The 16,098-nt window shown below is 38.2% G+C and overlaps 1 long non-coding RNA gene across 1 annotated transcript; it reads left to right on the plus strand.

Annotated features, from left to right (window-relative positions):
- Window positions 1–9,252: 9,252 nt before the first annotated feature.
- LOC110621969 lies at window positions 9,253–9,659 on the plus strand. The gene is made up of 3 exons (XR_002489038.2): window positions 9,253–9,356; window positions 9,446–9,504; window positions 9,646–9,659. It is a non-coding gene; the product is annotated as an uncharacterized LOC110621969 (long non-coding RNA).
- The last annotated feature ends 6,439 nt before the right edge of the window (window positions 9,660–16,098 follow it).

Consider the following 16,098-nt stretch of genomic DNA (forward strand, 5'->3'; position numbering starts at 1 on the left):
GTCATGTCTAACCCTGAGGGGAAGGACGTTTCGAGAACCCTCTAAAATCACCCGCGAGAGGAAGAGATTGCTAGCGTGAACTCAAGCGGGAGTGAAAGGATTGTTGTGTAATAGTTGTGATATGGCGCATTTCATGAGAGCATGTAATTAATGAACTGTTTTCTTTGTTTCTACTCACTGGGCTTTTTAGCTCACCCCTCTCCCCTAACCCCAGTGTTGCAGGTTTGAGGTTGATCGGGAAGTCTCAAGAGCAGAGGTTTTGCTTTTGTAACAGTATTAGCTTAGTACTTTTAGTGTGGACATGTATTATAATGATTTGTAAGAGTATGTAATGTAAAGTTAATTGGAGTTATATTTATGGTTTAGTGCTGTGCTTGGCCCTAAGACTTGGTTAGTCCCTGTTTAATACATGATGTGTGTTATACTAGATGTTGAGTTATGTTGGAACTAATCTTGTGGCATGTTTTGTTTACCACGCTATGTTATATGATGAGGACCCTAGAGGAGGTCTTATGTTTGTGGTTTGAGGCATGCACAGGTTAGGTTCTAGTTCCTTGGATGAAATCCCAGCTTGATGTATGTTATGTTGACCCAGCTAGAGTTTTGATGAGGGCTCTAGTAGGGGGGTTTCTTTATGTTCAGTTATGTTGCATACAGGTCAGGCTCGGTATGTACATCAGATGTTCCAGTTTTTATGTTAAAGTTTTGATCATGTATGGGATTTGACCAGGTGATAGGAGTTATGTTTGGCTTGCTACGGGTCCCGGCGGCCTTAAGCCGATCTGGATCCTAGCGCCGGTGGCGGTTCGGGCCGTTACAGAAGGGTATCGGTTTCCGGGTCGTTACACCATCCCTCCTCTGATCCTCTTCTGTAACCTCCCTCACATCTGAAGAACTTCCTCCTCTATTTGTCCCCCTTCTGCTAGCATCAAAAGACCTTCTAGGGTCCCTTGACACTTTTTCTCTGTTGGCCCTACAAGACATTGCCCTAGGCAATGTAGGAGGACGGGCGCTTGTGCCCTCATCCTCAGATGGCACTCCAGTCAATCGTGCAGATCGACGAGTTCCTCTCATCATGTTTTCTGAAAAACAGTACACATCAAGCAAGCATTAGCATCATATGGTTCATGTGGGCACACATGAACCCTCATCACGTACACATCACATTCATATCATAGCATCAATGCACATGTATATAATCATGGCATTTCACATCATCAACAAGACAGGACTCCACATCTTATCCTAGTGGACATGATCTTCCTATTGTGCTTGACCTTCTATAACATCTATGAGCCTGATTCTCTAGGTCCGATCCTATGAACCTAAGGCTCTGATACCATTCTGTAACGACCCGAAAATTGGACCGCTACCGGCGCTAGGATCCAGATCGGCTTAAGGCCGCCGAGACCCGTAGCAAGCCTGACATATAACCTGTAAACCTGTATAATCCCAGACATGATCAACAACATGCATAAAAATTTAAACTTTTCTTTCATTCATTTCTCATACACCAAACTCAACCTGTGCATGCACTAAAACATAATCATAAACTTGACCCCTCCGTGGGATCTCATCAATGCCCCAATGGGCGATATACATGCGTTGAGTTGGCTAACATCTGTATCATCAAATATCTAAGATCATGCATCAAAAGGGATAACAATACTCATAGGGTCAAGCACATCTCTAACCTCAATATACCTCATTACATAACATACTGTAATCTCTTACATTACATCATAGTACAATTGTCATGTCTACCATCTAACTATTACATAAACATACTTCAAAACTCTGGCTAACCTTCTGGTCTACCCTGTACCTGTACAGCTGGGGTTAGGGGGGAGGGGTGAGCTACAAAGCCCAGTGAGCAGAATAGTGAAATCATATATTTAAAAATCTCATGCCATTATGTAATGCAACATATCACAACTAATCACATCTCGGATGGTATTGTCACCAATAGTCCTCTACATTCCAAGGTGCCGGGACGTAGAATGGGTACAACCGGTCTTTCTCTTAACATAACATATCATACATACCAATATGCCAGGGACGTAGAATGGGTACAACTTGGACTTTCTCTTACATCGTGCCAGGGACGTAGAATGGGTACAACCTGGACTTCCATACCATATCATGCCGTAACATCATCATACCATATGAGGACTAAAGGATCATCCAATAACCAATCCACATCAACATCATAAATGCAATGCAACATATTCGTGAATACTAATGCAAACAACCTACTACATCTCATGGCATTCATGATGCATGGATCATGCTCAAAATTCATATTTCATTTATTTTAAAACTTAAGGTTTATTCCACTCACTTCTGGCTAGCTCTGACAAACTCTGTAGCAGCTGGCTCACTGCGGGGGTCCTCGGTTCCTCGGGTCCGAACCTACACAGGTGGACTCCAATGAGGGACCAAACATACATAAACATAACTCTAATATACTCCCCAAAAACCTCCTAAAACATCATAAAACAACTACATAAAAACATGCAAGAAATGGCTGGACAGGGCACTTTCGGCGGCAGGTTCGGCGGCCGAAAGTCCCTCCAGAGCCGAAAGTCAGGCAGGTTTGGCGGCACCTTCGGCGGCCGAAACTCCCAGACAGAGGCAAAACTCATGCATGTTCGGCGGCACCTTCGGCGGCCGAAAGTCCCAGACAGAGACGAAAGTCTCCTTTCGGGGGCAACTTCGGCAGCCGAAAGGCCTGCCTCCCCAGCCATGTTCGGCGGCCGAAAGTTCCTTCGGCTGCCGAACCTGGTTTCTGCCAAAGGGCAGAAACTTGGCTCCCTTATGCATTTATGCCTCCAATCTCATCCAAACATGCATAAACCTATTCTACAACATTCCCAACCATACACAAGCAAACATACAAGTTCCTAGGGGGCATCAAACCAACAAAACCCCAACTACAACACACAAGCAACTCACATTGTTCAAAAATCACACCAAAAACCCATAAACATAACTATGACCTAAACATGCATTCTACCCCCTGAACTTCATAAAACTTACTTAAAACATAACATAAGCTAGAGATCGACTCTTACCTCTTGAAGATCGAGAGTAGAGGCGACCAAACTTGAAGTTGGGAGAGATTTGAGTTCTTGAACCTCAACGCTCCAAAACTTTGCTCAAAAGCTCAAATCTTCAAAACAAAGTTAAAACAAGTGAAAAACTTGAAAGATCTAGAGGAAAAACATCAAAGATCGGTGAGGGGCGGCGGAAAGCTCACCTTGGCCGAAAATGGGGAAAAGCTCGCCCGTTTTCGGCTAAGGGACCCTTTTATAGTGGTTGGCCAGGCCACGTTCGGGGGCCGAAAGTGCCTCCGCATGCATGCCATGTTCGGCGGCCGAACCTGGACTTCCCTCACTCATGCTTTCGGGGGCCTAACGTGCCTCCAAAACGCATGCATGTTCGGCGGCCGAACTTGACTTTCGGCGGCCGAACCTGGGTTTTCCTCCAAAGACTTATCATGCAAAAACTCATTAAATTTTCATACTTAAAACCATGAATTACCTTAAAACATTTTATGAAAACATGTTTCTACCCTACTAGAGGCTTCCGACATCCGAGATTCCACCGGACAGTAGGAATTCCGATACCGGAGTCTAGCCGGGTATTACACAACCCATTTTCCGTCTTTCCTCTTTTTAATGTGCACTTTTGCTTGACAACCAATTTTTTAACAAGGTCGAAGATTTGTAGCATTTTATTTTCGCTTTTGCCCATACCTTCTGTAAGTATATTTGACATCAATAAATTGTTTGGAAGCTTTTGAACAATGAAAAGCAATGTACACCAAATACTAAAAGATTAGCATAACTTTAGTAGTAAATTCAATTTCTTTTTGTAAAAATACAGAAAAATTGAAGAGATTTTCTGTATATATTAATCTTTGAATAAGGGCACATATATACAACTCACAAGTCTTTTTATATGGAAGTAATCTAAAATTATTATCCTATAATTACTCCTATAATTAATCATTTTCATTAATCGTAAGATTAAGCTTCTATACATGGTAAGATGATCAACTACTAATTATATTGTAACACTCCCCCTCAAGATAGAGTATAAACATTAATCATACCCTAAATTCTTACAAAAATATTCCACTCGAGACCAATATAATGCTTTCGTAAGCAAGTCACCTAGTTTCTCTCCTGTCTTTACGTATCTGGTAGAAATTACATTTTCTTGAATATTTTCACAGATAGTGACAATTAAATTTAATATGCTTTATCCACTCATGATACACTAATAGAGAGTAACCTAATTATCACACTAAAATTTTATTGATGACGAGAGATCCAAACCAACTTTTACTAATAAATTATTTATCCTTAGAATTTGACAAATGGATCGTGTCATACCTCTGTATTTAGACTCTGTACTTAATCTGAATACAACACTATACTTGTTACTCTTCCACAACACTAGGTTTCCTCCAACAAAAATATAATAACCTATAGTTGACCTTGTATCACTTTTAGATCTTGCCCAATTACCATCTAAAAAACACTTACTGCAATGATCACTATACAGTATACTAAGTCATATAGTTCCCTTAAAGTAGCATAAGATTTATTCCAGAGTTGACAAATGTTTGATCACAAATACAAGCATAAATTGGCTGACAACACTTACTGCAAAGGCAATATCTATCGAGTCATTACTGTAAAATAGTTTAACTTTCCAACTAACCCTTTTGTACCTCTCTAGGTCAACGGGTTGCCATTATTTTTTGTAATATAAACATTAGGAATCATTAGTATATTATAAGGCTTTGATCCCAACTTAAGATAGAAAAATGCTCTTTTTACTTCTTGAAACTTTCAACTCCCAAGAAATATTTTTGCTTGAACAAGTCTTTGAAATGAAAATTAGCATGCAAGAAAGATTTGATAAAAGAAATCCCTACATAATCATTTCCTATAATAACAATATTATCAATATATACAACAAGGAGAATCATGTTAATTATTGACTATCTATAAAAGACTAAGTAATAACATTTGCTCTTCTTCAATCCAAACACTTAAATTACTTCACTAAACTTGCCAAACCAAGAATGGGAGTTCTACTCCAGACTATAAAGAGATTTCTTTAAATGACATACTTTTCCATTCTCCTTTTGAGCAATAAAATCAAGTGGTTACTCTATATATACTTCTGCTTGGAGATTACTATAAAGAAAAACATTCTTGATATCCAGCTGATATAGAGGCTAATGTTGAGAAGCAGCGATGGAAATGAATAAAAGAATAGAATCATTTTGGCCGTAGGGGAGAAAGTTTATAAATAGTCTACTCCATAAGCCTATGCATATTCTTTAGCTAGAAGTCTAGCCTTGAGTTGAGATGTAAAACCATATGGATTGAATTTGATTACAATAACCAATTTTCATCCCGCAACTTTCTTACTTGGAAGTAAAGTGAATAAAAGCCATGTATGATTATCATCAAGAGCTTTTATCTCCTCAAATATTGTATCATATATACTAACCAAAATGAGATAGGGCCTTTTTTACTATTTTAGGTATGAAAATAGAATCTAAAGAGACAATTAAAGAGCCAAACGAAGGAGATAATTGATCATAGAAAATAAAATTAGCAATAGAACAAGTGGATTTACATTAGTGTTTACCATTACAAAGATGTTTATTTGAGATCAAACCTAATTATAAACTCAAAAGATTATAAAAAGAGATTGTAAGAGAGAAATGTGTGAATCATCTAAGGTACTGTATGTTGCATCTACTTTAAACTCTATCTATCAAGATGCTATATTATCCTAACGGATATATAGCAATTGAGCTTTCAAGGTATGCAATGGTCATACAGCCTATTTGTAAAGTATGAAAATTACAAAAAATTTGAAATGAGAGTTGACACACGATGTGTGGGTGGGAGATAAAATAATTTAGGTCTGGATCACCTATATGGGTCAATCTGAATCCATTTGGTGTTAAAAAAAGGAAAAATAAACTAATAATAGTTAACCCAAAAAATAATAGATGCCATTTTCTTAAGAGAAGATAAACATCTTTGTGATTGAGAGAGATAAAAGGCCGTAGCTTTTACATTCCATTTACTACACATTTCTCACAAGAAAATAAGACTTAAATAACAAGGAGAAAAGAAGAAGCATAAGTGCATCATTGATGGGTGTCAAAGCCACCAAAAATAAACTATTTAACTTTCAACAATTAAGAATTATATATAGTGGTAATAGGATCGAATCCACAGAGAATTGACACTATGACTTCTCTAACAATGACTTGGGCAAATCAACAATAAAAGTAAAGTAAGGGGGGATTTTGATGATGCAATTAAAACTAAAGCAATATAAGAAAGTAATAATTAAAAGAAGAATAAATTAATGAGAAAAAAAGCTCTAGTTGAAGTATATGATCCATTTCAGTTTGAGAATTGATCATCGATACTTGAATTCTTTTATTCGTTTCAACAAATTAGTTTTGGTTGTGAAAGACGCTCCACACAACCAAATCTCTTCTTAGGTTTAGATTAATTAGGAAACGTTCGCTAATTGATCACTAGCTAATAAGTTGTCCAAAGAACGTCATTGGAGGGCTTTTTACTTTTCAACTATCAACAACTTTAAGAAATAGAGAGACCTAATTCTAACTAAGCAATTGCGTCGTGAATTTGAGTTAGATTATGCAACCTCTTAGTTGTTACACTAATTGTTACTTGTGTTTGAACAATCTAAGAAATTACGGACTTAAAGTATTCAGACTAACACTATATTACCTTGCAATTAAGAACAATGGCTCTATTGATCCAAACAACAAAGTAATAATGATATGAAGAATCAAATTGCATAAATATTAAAGAATAAAAGATTAAAAATAGAGTTTTAGATCTCTCAATTTATATATAAACTGAAATTTCTCATAACTTCAACCAGAAATTGTGTATTTAGCCACTCATGACTTGCAAAGAAGATACAAAGAGAAGAAAAGAAAGAAGATAGATTCGGTGCTGGTGCAGGATGCCTTAGTGCTGCTGTGTGTTTAGAACCCTAGTATATCCCCTTTTAGAATGATAATTTTACTTTGATTTGATTTAGGACTCATCTGTTGAATGTTTTTCTTCATGAATGGACTTTCTTGAGTGAAGAAATTCTTTTTGCTGAGAGTTTGATGAGTTTCAAAAGTGTCTTTGGCGTGTTTGAGTTGAATTTGGACTCTTGAATTTTGAATTTGAGTTTCCTGCCTTTTCTGCTCGTTCTCTGTCCATGATCATCGATTTGCCCATTGATTTGGGCAAATCGTTTTGGCCAAATCACTGTCTGAAAACTGTTTCTACAAGACTGGACAGTTCTAGGTAGGGGTGAGCATTCGGTCGGTTCGGTTCAAAACCGAACCGAACCGAATAAACCGAAAACCAAAATTTTAGTGTTTATGAAAACCGATCCGAACTGATTTTGGTCAGAAAACGAATCGAACCGAATCGGTCTAATTCAGTTCGATTCAGTTCGGTTTGATCGGTTTCGATTTTTAATAATTTTTTTTTATTTTTTATACTTTATTTTTAATATTTTAAAATTTAATTAAAATATTTTAATCTTAATATGATTTAATTTCTCTATATTATTGAAAAATTATATTATTATCACTAATCGGTTCGGTTCGATTTTTTCGATTTTTTTCTGATCAAAACCGAACTGAACCGAAATAACCAAAATTTCTGAAATTAAAAACCGAACCGAACCGAAATATATAAAAAACCGAACCAAAATTTTAAATCAGTTCGATTCGGTCAGTTTTTTCGGTTTGAACCGAATACTGCTCACCCCTAGTTCTAGGCTTTCGTACAATCTTCTGTCAATCTGTTGATTTAGGCAAATTGCTCTGGGCAAATTGTTTCTGCAGATCACTTTCGGGTTTTCATGAATTCTGCCTTCTGTGAAGTTTGTCGATTTGTTCAAATTGATTTGGGCAAATCGATTCTAGGCAAATCAATTCTAAGTAAATCGAAACCTGCAGATCAGCTTCATGCTTCCAGTTAATTTGTGTGATCCTCTTGGTCAGTCTATGGGTGATTTTCCCAAATTGCTCTGGCCAAATCAATCTTCATGCTTTTTAGGCTATTTTTCACCAAATCTTTATCTTTCATTATTTTATGCAAAATATGATCAAAAGTACAAAATTAGCTAGAAAATGTATAATTTAGCATCCATAATAATAGGAAAAATGCGCCTAATTTATGTTCGATTAAATACCCTCACGCCTAACTTCTTGCTTGTCCTCAAGCAATAAACAACTTAGTCAATCAAGCTTTCTTTTCTTCTTGATCTTATTTTTCAATTAACTTACTACCCTAGACTCCTAATTTGAAGCATTGCAGTGTAATGTACATGCACTAAGTTATTCCTCCTTTCCTTGTTTTCTTTCGCCCACCGTGGTTGAGAGTTGCCTTCCTCAAGAGAGAGAAAGTTCATTTATTCGTGCACAAATTCTTGTTTAGTTTGACTATGCAACTTTAGGAGTGATCTGCCCTTCTATTAAGCACTTTTTTCAGCTTTATGTACTTTTATTCTTACTTGAAAAAGTCATCAACCTTTTTACTCGAAGGTGTATATTTGTGATACCTACCCCTAGTTACTTAGTTGGTCACTTATTCAGGTGGCTACTAGTTCTGTTCATAGTCTTTGACCATTGAAACAAGTTTTTGATTTGTGCTTTGTGCCTTTTAATTGCAGATTTTTCTTTACTTTTTCACAATGATTTGAGCAAATCAAAACACCAATTTTTGCATGAGTCATTTTCCATTACACATATTTTTAGGTTTATTATTCTCTCTTAACCACGATGAACTTAAATATTCAATTCAAAAAGAAACTCCCAAATTGAATGCAACTCACTGCAAGTGATTCAATTTAGGTTTAAAGAGTTGGTAAATCAATAGGGTCATGAGAAAGGAGGCTCATTTTTAACCTAGCTATCATGCTGAGTAAAGCAAGAACATAAGAACATAAAAAAAAAAATCATATACCTAAATTTTTCTAGGTATGCCTATCAAAAGGTTTGGGTGCACCAGTTGGATCAGTTGTAGCAGGTTCAAAAAGCTTTATTGCAAAGGTAGTAAATAAATATTTCCTTTCATGGGGAATGCTTGCTTTTTTCCCTCATTGAGAGTAGACTCAAACACTTAGTACTGTTCTTCTTTAGGCAAGAATTCTCAAGAAAACATTAGGAGGTGGGATGAGACAGGTTGGAATCCTTTGTGCTGCTGCTTTAGTTGCCATACAAGAGAATGTTAGAAAGCTTGAGGATGATCACAAAAAAGCCAAGACGCTCGCGGGTTAACATCTATATGCTTGATTTTATCTCTATCTTCTTGCTGAAAAGGGGTTAATCTAATTCTGCAAATTTATGGATTTCTCTCTTCAGAGGGACTGAATCAGATTAAAGGACTAAGAGTGGATGTCGCTGCCGTCGAAACCAACATTGTAAGTGTGACTGTTACCTGTGTTCCAAATTGCACCAGTTGTTGCTCCATTACATTCGATGAAAATTTCAGTCTGACATGCAATTCATCAAAATATATTATTGATCAAGTTGTCACAAGCTGATCTGTATCAATTGACCAGGTATATTTGGAGATAGAAGAAGGCTCAAGATATACAACAGAAACTCTACGCACTAAAACATCTTCTAAGACACCTTTGGGGTAAACAATAGACCTATCAGCCAGTTGAATAACATGCTGGTGCTTTTAAGTGTGCCTGCATTTAATGAATCATAGATGGAAAAAGGCATAACATTGATTGATGCCCCAAGGTCACACATGACTTTCTTTATTCCCACATTACCTATATTGCATGAAACAATAAGCATACCTCTATCTTTGCACTTGGCTGGAAGCTTCCTTTGAATGACAGCCAAAACACATTCCTTTACACTTACCTTCTCATGTTTAGCAAGCTTCCTAATGTTGGTGCATAACTCCTTCAAGAATTTAGCATACCTTGGTATTTGTTTGACAGCATCAAGGAAAGGCATATTCATCTCCACTTTGTGAAAGGTTTCAAATATTTCTTTTTCTTCTTTTTCTTTTTGAGATCTTGCAAACCTTTTTGGAAAGGGAGGTGGAATTTTGAACTTTTCTTTAGGTTGCTTTTCTGCTTTCTTTTCCTTTTGACTGGTTTTTGCTTGGACTATCGATTTGGGCAAATTGACTCTGTTGGGCAAATATGCTTGTCTGTCGATTTGACCAGTGATTTGGGCAAATCGATGCCCTGGGTCACCACTCGATAGCTCCTTTTTAGCAGTCTGTTCATGCGTTTGGGTAAATCGATGCTATGATCTGTCAGTCTAAAGCTCTTTCCCACTTCTCAAGGTGATGGCACTAGCATTTTGTTTTGGGTTAATCTCTGTTTGGGAAGGTAATTTCCCTTGCGATTCTAGCTTACTCATAGAGGTGGCCATTTGACTCATTTGTTATTCAAGGTTTTGCACTGTGTTTGCTAAAGATTTCACGATCTTTTCAAGGGGTATGTTGGATTTCTGAGGTGCTGCTTGGACTGAATTTCTTTATTGATAATTTTGATATTGATTTGCCCTAACATAAATGAAGTTTAGGTGCTCCCTCCAACATGGGTTGTAGGTGTTAGAGTAGGGATCATATCTTCGTTGGCCATTAAATTCTCCAACCGCATTGACTTGCTGGTCCTCTTCTTGAAGGTAGGACATAGGCTAGTTGGATGTCCTACATTTGCACATATTCCATATGGCCTTATTTGCTGAATTTGTTGAGGTTGTCCTACGACAAGGCTACGAACAACAGAGGTTAGAGCAGAAATTTAGAAAGCTAAGGAAGAAGTACTTATCTCATTTACTCTGCTTGGGAGTTGTCTTTGATCTCCATATTGCTTTGAGGCTGCTAGCATTGTGGAAATTAGGTCTCTTATTGCTTGAGGTGTTTTTGTCTTCAATTGATCCTCCACACGTTGCATCAATAAATTTCCTTTCCGAAGGTAACAAACTGATAGCTGTTGTCAAAACCGTAAAAAATAAACCTATTATCAATCAACAAAATAATTTATAGATAGTGGCAATAGGGTCGAACCACAGGAATTTGACATTAAAGATCTTCCTAATTATGACTTGGACAAGTAAATAAAATAAAAATAAAAAGAGGGGGGTTTGTTGTGATGATAATGAATTAAAACTAAATAGTAAGAGAAAGCAATAATTTAAAAAGATCATTAAATCAATGGGAGAAAAGCTCTAATTGAAGTATGGATCTATTTCAGCTGTTTAGAATTGACCATTGATTCTTTGATACCCCTATTTATTTCAATAAATTAGTTTAGGTTGTAGAAAACGCTTCTCACAACCAAATTCCTCCTTAGTTTTAGTTTGATTAGGAAACCTTCGCTAATCAATCACTAGTTAACAAATTGCCAAGGGACGTCCTTGGGGTTTTTTACTTTTCAACTGTTAACTGCATTAAGACTTAGAAAAACCTAATTCTAACCTTGCCAACTGCGTGGTCAAGTTTAGATTATGCAACCAAGTGTGCTTGTGTTCAAACAATCTAAGCAATTACGAACCTAAATTATTTAAACTAAAATCACTTATGCAATTAAAAGCAACAGGCCTTAATTGATTCTAATAACAAAGCAATAATAGCATGAAGATCAAGTTGCATAAATATTGAAGAATAGAAGCTTAACAATGGAGTTTTAAATCTCCCAATTCATCACAAAACTAAAATTTCCCAACTTCAACTAGAAAAGAAGATGTTTAGCCACTCATGGTGGACAAAAATACACAAAAAGAAAGAAGAAAAGTAGAAGAAGAGAGCTGCTATGTTGCTTGCTAAATTTTTGCAGAAAATCCGACTCCCCCCTTGCTGGTTTGTGGCTGTCTCCCTTTATAGGTGAAGAGTCCTAGTCCAATTAGGATTTGAAATCCTAATTTGACTTGGTCTTTTGTAGTCTTTTATTTCTTCTTTTCTTTTGTATTTAAACATGAATAAATCTTCTTCTTGGAGAAAGTCCTTCTTAGGAGTGACTCTTAGAGATGTCATAGGATTGGTCTTGTGGTGTTTGAAGTAGGATAGGACTCCAACACTTTTGAAATTCTGATTTTTCCTTTTTCCCGCACTGCTGTCCCTGTCTGCGTCAGTTTGATTTGGGCAGTTGATTTGCCCAAATCGCTTGCTCAGATCATTTCTGCAAGTCAGTCCCAGATTTCTGCTTTAGCTTCCTGCGAGTGATTTGGCCAAATCACTTTGACCCAATCAATTTTTCAGCTTTTTCTGCAATTTTTCTCCAAGTCTCCAGTTTTCTCCTTTTCTGTAAAAACATCATAAAAACATGAATTAAACTAGAAAAATGTGTAATTAAACAGTAATAAAGATAATAAAAATGTGGCTAAATTATGCTTGATCAAATACCCCCCACACCTAGCCTTTTGTTTGTCCTCAAGCAACAAATAACTTAGTCAATAAAGCCCTTTTTTCTTTTGAGCCTAAGTACCACTTAATCAGCCCCCCTAGACTCCCAAATTGAAGCACTACAGTGTAGAGTACATGCATTAAGGTTGTCCTCTTTTTCCTTGTTTCCTTTCACCCACCATAGCCAAGAGAAAGGTTTTTTTTTTTATTTATTTGATCATGCTTTATTCTTTCATTTTAGGCTTAATGCAACCCCTAAGAGTGACTTGCCTCCTTCAAAGCATTTTTATTCAACAACACTTTTTATTCTTGCCTGAAAGAGTCACCAACCTTTTTACGCGAAAATGCATATTGGTGATACCCACTCTCGGTTACTCAGTTGGTCACTTGTTCAAGTGGCTACTAGCTCTGTTCATAATCTTTGACCTCGAAACAGGTTATGTTTTGTGCTTATTGATTTTGCTGAATTTTTCTTTTTTCTTTTCTTTTTTCTTTTTTCTTTTCTTTTTTCTTTTCATAATAATTTGGGCAAATCAGCTCACAGAGAGTTACACTAACTTTTTATTGCATGTATTTATATTTTTCCTTTGACCATAGTAAGTTTAAAGATCCAATTTAAGAGAAAAACTCCCTAAATGAAGGTAACACAATGTAAATGATTCAATTTAGGCTTAAAGGGTTGGAAAATTTAATGGGGTCATAAGATATTTAACTTTGTTATCTATGCTAGTAGAGCAAAGGCTAAAAAAAAATCTGTCTGTGTGCATGTGTGCAGAAGTGAATATGAGTGCAAAAAGAATTGTGAGTGAGAAAAAAAATTGGTGTGTGTAAAAGGGTAAAAAGATGCAGAAAAAAGACAAAAAGATAGCAAAAGATAGCAAAGAATAGTGCAAAAATATTCCCCAGTACCCCCACACCTAGTACAAACATTGTCCTTAATGTAAAACATATAAAGAAAAATAATAAGAGTGAAAGGGACTTCCTGGCCTGTAGGTGATTTGGTCAGTGATTTGGGCAAATCACTCGGCCAAATCACTGGCTGTCATGGTCTGTGGGCAGAAAATTGTCCACCAGCAGTTGCAGTAGGTGCTCCATGTGCTGCATTCTGTCTTCGATTCTACTGAGACGAGCCTCTACTGTCTGGTCTTGAGGTGCTTCGTGTGGTACCTCATCTGCTTCTTGTTGTGGTGCCTCTGGAGGTGCCTCTTCTACTGGTTCCTCTACTGCCACCTCTGCTGTCTCCTCTGCTGGTTCTTCTGCTAGAGCAGGGTGTTGAGAGGTTGTTGGCTGGTTGGCTATCTTCTTCTTGAATACACGCTCATGGCGTGGTGTGATGGGTCCTGCAGGTGCAATAGAAAAAACTTCCCCATTTTTCGAAGCAACCCCATATCATCCAAAGTGCAAAGGTCAGTGTGTGTAGAGTGCAATAATTTTAGATTCACTGCTATAGAAGTGATAATGGCCAAGGATCAGGGGGTGGTGATATTTGATGGTGCTGGAGAGCTGCGTGGCAACCCAGTAGCCCAAGTGAAGTTTCTGGTTTGTGGACATACTCCAAAGAATGTATAACTTTGTTTTGGTCAGGATGTTGGGTGCATCCTTCCTCCTAGAAAATACATATGCTAAGAACCTGTGTAAATACTTAAGGTAGGGATTTCTGATGTACAGGTCTTTGGATTTTGTGGGTGAGTACGTGTCAGGTGGGTTGTTACACAATTCCTCATAAGCAGTGCCGGGATTGAACTCAATGGGAAAATCCCAGGTGGAATCAGGGCATTCACAGCCCATGGCAATACTGAACTCATGCAGGGACAAGCAAAATCGCTGTCCTAACAGCCTAAATCCAACAGTGTCTGGTGTGTGCAGTGTAGTCATGGCTGACTTGTCAAAATAGAATATGGTGAAGAACTCATGAATGAGCTCAGTGAAGGCAGGCATGTGTAGGTAGAAGAAAGTGTGCCATCCAGTTGTATCAACAAAAGAACGTACCTGTTCTTGAAGTCCTAGTGCTTCAAGTGTGCTGTGGTGGATGAACTTACCTGGGTGGTATGGTAGAGAAGAGACCCTGTCCAGCCTGGAGCGTTCGGATGGCTTGTTGAAGGTCAGCGCCTTTGTCACATGGTCTGGGTTTGCTGGTTTGGGCAAATCACTGGGTAGATCGCTGGGCAAGTTGCCTTCGTCGTGGCTCATAGGAGATGTGTTTGGTGCATCACTAAGGACTTCTGGCTGTCGCTTTGGGCTCGGCGGTGGTGATGATGAAGGCGTTCTTAGTCTCTTATGTCCATAGCTGGTGGAAGGGGTATTTTCTAGAAGCATTTCGTCTCCAGGGGTGTCTGTCGCGACGGTCTGTGTGGCAGGTGGTGGGGCAATCATCGATGCCCTAGTTCGTTGTGATAGGTCTGGGCGACTGGTCTTTCAATGTTTCTAGTCTGTGCTTCCTCGGCCGTTCCTGTGTTGGCATTGTCGGCGATGGGAGGAGGGTTGTTCATGGCCTCCTCGTCACTGTCAGTGGGAATGCGAATAGGTCTGGGCATCCCGCGCTTCCTCCACATGCTAGGGCCGCCGATGGCTATCATCTTTGTAACGACCCAAAAATCGGGCTGCTACCGGCGCTAGGATCCAGATCGGCTTAAGGCCGCCGGGACCCGTAGCAAGCCAAACATACATCCTGTGAACCTGTTTAATCCCATACATGATCAACAACATACATAAAAATTTAAAACTTTTCTTTACTGTACTTATACATAACATCTCAACATAACATAACTATATATCATTTTACAAATTATCATGTCCACATTCTATCTATTACATACACATGACTTCATTACTCTTGCTGACCTCCTGGTCTACCCTGTACCTGCAAGCCTGGGGGTTAAGGGAGAGGGGTGAGCTATAAAGCCCAGTGAGCAGAATAATAAATACATTATATTAACATTTCATACTCTCATGGAATGCATCACATCACAAACATATCACATCAAGGATAAACTTGTCACTAGTAGCCCTCTACATAATCCAATAGTGCCAGAACGTAGAATGGGTCCTGGTCTTTCCCTTACATAGCATAACATAACATTCCAATGTGCCAGAACGTAGAATGGGTCCTGGTCTTTCTCTTACATAGTGTCAGCGAACGTAGAATGGGTCCCACTGGTCTTTCCTTTCCATACCGTACATATCATATCGTCACATCATAGGTCGAGGGCTATGGATCATCCAACGTTCATCCACATCAACAACAAAATATGCAATGCAACATATTCGTGAATTCTAATGCAAACAACCTAATATATCTCATGGCATTAATGATACGTGAATCATGCTAAAAGTCCATTATTTGCTTTAAAACGTAATGAGTTATTCCACTCACCTCTGGATAGCTCTGACCAGACACTGGAGCAGCGGACTCACTGCTGGGGTCCTCGATTCCTCGGGTCCGAACCTACACAGGTGGACTCAGATAAGGGACCAAACATTCATGAACATAACTCTAAACTACTCCCCAAAAACCCCCCTAGAACATCATGAAACAATCATAGAAAAACATGCAAAGGAAGGCTGGACAGGGCACTTTCGGCGGCAGGTTCGGCGGCCGAAAGTCCCTCCAGAGCCGAAAGTCAGGCAGGTTCGGCGGCAC

This window comes from Manihot esculenta, chromosome 9, assembly GCF_001659605.2.
Source record: "Manihot esculenta cultivar AM560-2 chromosome 9, M.esculenta_v8, whole genome shotgun sequence".
NCBI classification, from domain to species: Eukaryota; Viridiplantae; Streptophyta; class Magnoliopsida; order Malpighiales; family Euphorbiaceae; genus Manihot; species Manihot esculenta.